The sequence below is a fragment of the Atheta coriaria genome, unplaced genomic scaffold (genome assembly GCF_025399875.1).
Source record: "Atheta coriaria isolate IRGN ID8LTWV9N9 unplaced genomic scaffold, Caltech_Dcor_3.1 hic_scaffold_9_pilon, whole genome shotgun sequence".
Lineage (NCBI taxonomy): Eukaryota > Metazoa > Arthropoda > Insecta > Coleoptera > Staphylinidae > Dalotia > Dalotia coriaria.
In genome coordinates this window covers 7,184,362-7,190,361 of record NW_027045451.1, presented here as the reverse complement: position 1 = coordinate 7,190,361, position 6,000 = coordinate 7,184,362, and positions in this window count along the sequence as shown.

Genomic DNA, 6,000 nt, shown 5'->3' with positions numbered 1-6,000 from the left:
GAATATTTTTTTAGCTTACCACATAACCACAAAATTTACAGCATGTTTTTTCATAAAACAAATTTTTTTTCTCGATTTTGAGAAAATTTTGATGAAAATCTCGGTTTTAAGCAATTGTGAAATAAGATATTTTATTAATATCCCTAACTTTTTGTAACGTAATTTTTAATAACATTAAATTTCGTATAAGTTTCTTCAAAACTGTAATTTTTACTACTTGCAAATATAAAAATCAACTTCACTAAATTTTACGAATAAAAATCAGGGAAATTTTGCCTTAAAAGTTGTAAAAAGCTAAGAAGCTCACTAACTTTGACATAATACATAATTGACGCTCCAATAAAACGTTCTGCCATTATGCAAAACTGCACAACAACGTCAATTTTTTGCATCACGTTATTTGCGGCACTCATTGAACTTTGTGCAAAACTGTCCGCAAAATATTTGCTATATCACTATTTTAAGAGTACTACACTAAAAATACATACGAAGTTTGATTTTTTACAAGTGCAATAAAAATAGAGCATGCAATTTATTGCGGTCTCAATTGCGGTAGGAATGGTCAGAACTCATGAGAGTGATGCGCAAAATAAGAAAAAAAAAAACTAACGGTACAGGGTGGCAATATATACAGATAGCCGTAGTTGTTAGCGAAAAAATATTTTGCCGAATTGCAAGCGAAATGTTATGGTTTATTACGTTCTGACGGCAAATATGCCGAAAAAGGTTTTTGGGTGCGTTGGTAAATAGTTGAAAGTAGACGAACGTGATTTTATGATAAAAATTTTGCGCAGAAATAAATTACAATATGGCAGCATATTTTTTTATGATTTCAGAGATTTCAACGTTATTCGTAAATACACGAAGTGACAAAATAAAGTTTTCATATTCAATAATTTTATGGCTTAAATTAAAGAAATTTAGTGTTTATAATTATTATCATAAAAGGTTAATATTTTAGGGTAAAATTTATGATAATAATGCTAAAATATTTTTTTCTCCGCCACAACATTTTATTCTTAAAATTTAGTCAAATTTCTACTCAATAATTTAAATAATATATATTTACTAGCTTTTGTCCGAGACTTCGTCCTGATAGTGTTTAATAAAAAAAGTAATTCGTTTTTACTCTCTTCTTCTAGACATAGTACCTATGTGTCAATTCTATCAATAAGATCCGCAATTTTATTTTAAAGAAATTAATTATATAACGAATTGCTAATAATGCACTTCAGCGCGCTATCTCGGATTCAACTATTTTACTATAACTATGATTGAAACTCAATGTCAACTTTTATCCTATATAGAAGGGCTGTCTTTAGGTTTTTCCCTGCCATTATTCAAATTTTTATCGCCGTAAAAACCATCCTTGAACTTTAATGAACATAAAAAAAAAAGAATTGGCCAAATTGGTCCAGACATTATTGAGTTATGCGTTTACCAATTAATTTTGCGATTCATTTTTGTATTATAGATTTTCATTATAAGATTTTGATTGCCCAAAATTATTATTTTTTAAATTATTTTCCTACAAAATATTGTTATACCTATGTAAAAACACAAATTTTCCTTCCTTCCGTTATTTTATTCACTAGGAACAGTTGGAAGCTGGCAAATCATTAAATAAATTTCGTTTCATTCTCATCTATCCAAATAAATATAAATTACACGCCAAATGTGAAGTTAATCGGTCGGAATGAAGCCGCGTTGTGACGCCACCGAATTGTGTGGGTGGCGACGTGTTACATCCCTTTGGAAGACATATTAGCACGCGGGCGCATCTGTCCGCCACCAAGATAAATCACTTTGCGCTTTTGTTCGCCGTTCGTCATTATTACACGCTAAACTGACCGCAGGCCAGTTTGGACGGCTCACACAATTGATCGCGCGATAAATAAACGCTTTGCTAAATGACCTCAGGCATTAACACAACGCTGCAATTCATTTAGCGACTAAACTAGATCGGGGTTAGAAATATTTTGTTTTGGTTTTGTAGTTTTATTGCACATGGATTTGGATTCTTTATTCTACTTATACATCAATGAATAGTGTTTTTAGTCTAGTTTTAACTTAAATTAAGAATTTGGTTCAATTACCTACATAATATCAAAAATTTTACGTTTAAAAAAAACATACAAGTTTGGTTTTTAACTCCATATTAAGAATGATCATCACAGTGTTTAGATACGGATAAATACCAACATAATAGAAATGAACATAAATTAAATAAGAAATTTGTATCAAAAAAATATATATTTGAGAATTTAATTTTATTAAAGAAAAAATGATAAAAAAATGAAATTAATTTTAATTCAGATTGGAACTTGCAATAATTTATCCATAATCAGTTTAAAAAAATATTCTAAATTACTGTTTTAATACGGTTTCGTCATGAAATACTTCAAAATTATGCCTAGGATACTCGGTACCTATATCTATTTTGGTAAATGCACAAAAATACTGATTGGAAAACCTCACAGTAAGAAAAAGAAATTTCCTTCAAGTTTGTTTGTATGTAAATTTATACAATGTTCTAACAACTAATTTCCGTTTTCATTAGACCACGTGCATCGAAACTGTTTATCGAGTTTATTACTGTTGGAAATGCAACCAAGGTGGCATTATGCATTAGCGTTTATTTGCTCGCGGTGTTCTTTACGTCCCGTCCACACACGCAGCCAGGCACACGTCATCGACGTATTTTCCTCCATCATGCCATCAGCCATGATGAACGCGTTTTGTTTGAGTTAACGGCTGCGTAATAATTTATTATGAGCCGCACTGTTCTTCACACCATTTCATTAAAATCTCTTATTACTTTGTACGTAATAAATTCTTTCATTAACACTCTCACATGAGATATAGAAGTACCCAGATAGGTACTAAATGTTTTTACAATTGTTATAACTTCAAAACGTGGAATTTTTTGCGTAAAATTTGGAATTCTCCGAAAATATAAAAATATTACGTAAAAATGTTTCAAGTTTCAATATTCAGAGCACCCTAAAACTTTATAGCTTTAAATTGCCCTAAAAAGTTTATTGTAGTTCAAGTCGGAGGGCTTCTTGGCTTTGCAGGGTAATTGGAGCAGTTTTTTGCGTAAATTCTCGGAAAGTTAATATTTTTACAGCGTTTTTAAATTTACAAGTTACGTTTTGTAAAAATTATATAAGTTTTGCATGCATTTCAGTAAGTAGACAGCTAGGGGAATATTTTTTATTGCTACAATTGCTCTAAATATGCTTATGATTGCATAAATACTTGGAAATTTTATGTTTTTATTGAAGTTTACGTACAATTACTTTTGAATTGGAAATTTTTAACGTGTTGTGACAATTTGTTTGCTATCAGTTGAAGAAGCATATTAGCATATCAGAAGCAAAGCCAAAATTAAAAAAAAAATATTCCACTCAAAAGCTATGCTAAGCTAATATGCTATAACAATTAATTTGGCGACGATTTTGATACCGTTTGAGTAAAATTTCGGAAACCTGACAATTTACATCACAAAAACCCTTCTAACACTATTTAAATATTATACAAATATCTAAAATAGCTTACAAGAAGAAGTTTTATTTTTATTTTTCCGATTAAATATGTTGTTAAGGTTGGAAATGCGAAAACCCCGTTTGTGGAAACGTTGAACATGATTAACTTATTTGCGTATCGATGGAGATTGCTTGTCATGATTTTCTCAACATCAGATTTTAATTAATATAGGTAGGGTAGACTGGGTACGGTTGTACCATTTTTAGATTTATGCCTGTAGGCTTAATAGGATTTTACTTAGCGCAATGGTACTTGTCATAGTTTAATGCCTAATCATCTGGCTACGTTTTGCCCATATTTTTAATCCCTCAAGTTTACAAGTACCTTCATAAATCTAAATTTTGTTGTGGGTGAGAAATGGTACAACCGACCTCAGGCCTCAGGACGGTTGTACCAGGGGTGGGGTCGATTGTACCATACAGAAATAAAACTTATTTATTACAATAAACGTATTTATTACAATAAAGAAAACACTTTTAAAATTATACTTAAATGTCCTGCTATGTGTGCAACAATATAATTAGTTGGAATCACAATTATTGCATACGTAGCTGGGTTCTCCGTCTGTGCATTGCTCATGAGCCCAGTTCTTACACTCAATATACACTCATAGGCATTGATATAAGCGCTATCATCATGTTGGCCTTTTCCTGTTTTGCGAATACGTACTCGTGGCATCTAATATAAAGCAAACGTTTTACGTTTAGAAAGAAAAAGAAATTTTACTTTAAAATAATACAAGGCATGGGGTCGTTTATACCGGTACAACTGTCCCCATATTATTTGGTACAACCGTCCCCATGTGGACATTTTCCAAATTATATTTAATTATAAAAAAAATAATAGGGATACAAGAATTTGATTAACATACCTTTATTCTTCAAAACCATTTATTTTCAATAAACACACACGTATAATATAACACGCAAGACAAGATTAAAAACTAAAAACAATTCATCATCAAATATTTACTTTTGATCTCAAAAATCAAAAACACGTCCTACACGCGTGTAACTGGCTTTGTGTGACTCAACATACAACTTACATACTTCAACTTGTATGCGGCTACTATCACTCCTTGAAGGCATAGGGCTGTGCTCAACTGTTCACGAGATATTTGCTTTGGTACTACCGTACCCAGTCTACCCTATTAATATTTTTGTTATAAAAATTTTTCACAACTCACTACACACTTCACAAATCACTACAAAATTAACATGCAGAAACATTTTTTAAAAATTATTTATGATTTACCAACATAACTATTTTAATAACGAGGTGGGTAAAGGGCTGCATCGCTAGATTCCCAAAAATAATCTGTTTATTAGCCCCCAATGAAGTTCGCAACCATCAATAAATAAATAAAACTTATTCGAACTTTATTACATCGTATTTAGACCGGCCTGGGCCTCTTTCTACCCTCTGGTCAGTTTTCGGTTCGCTAGTAAACGCGACCAGTTCATTTACGATTCACAATTAGCCATAGCCACACCAACATGCCGTCAACTTCAACATCTTCTACTTCTTTGAGCCCTAGAACTCTATTTATTATTGTCACTGCAATATAACCACAACGTTTTGGTTTGCATTGCTTTTTGGTAGCTCGGCATTTTTGTGCATTTTTGACAACTCGGAACTAATCGATTCACCACTCTGCGACCACTCTAGCCACCACCATTTGGTTTCATCTTAGCAGGAAATTTTGATAAATCCGTTGCACGCTTTAACAAAACTTGCATAACAAAACTCCCAGAGAACGTTTGTATGAAACGACGCCAAAGGGTATTTTCTTAAGAATTCTATTGAGGAACAAAGGGGCGTAACCACAGTATATTGTAAATTATGTCTTGACAAATTTGCTTACAATTACTTTGACGTAAATTTTAAATTTAAATTTTAAGATTGAAATATTTCATATAAATAAATACAAATAAATAATTCAATCAGAATTCTTGTTTGTGTTTTTTATGTGACATCAACTCAACGATAAGATGAATACGCTGAGCGTACATTTGTTGTTCTAATATGCATTGCAAAATTTAACAGCCTCCTATTTAGCCATGTCACGCAAAACAAGTGTTACTTTGCATGTCAACACAATACACACGCACAAGAACAAATCACATACAAATGTGGCATTGTCTCAACAGCCAGTTTTATGACATAAGCTTCGAGATCAATTAACAGCGCGATAATGTAATAGCCATAGAAGAAGCTGTGAACAAATACTGTACGATTCCTAATATAAGAAATGCTTACAGCGTATGCTAATAATATTGAAATGTTGTAATTGGTTTGGAGTTGAATACACTCCGTAAATGCATTTCGCACGATATGTGTAAGTCAATTATGAAACGCTTAACATATAATAATTGCCGCTGTGTTTTAACTTTAATGCCAAATTCGTAAATAAGTTGCTTGTTGTAATAGCGGTGTTAATTGTTTTAGTAT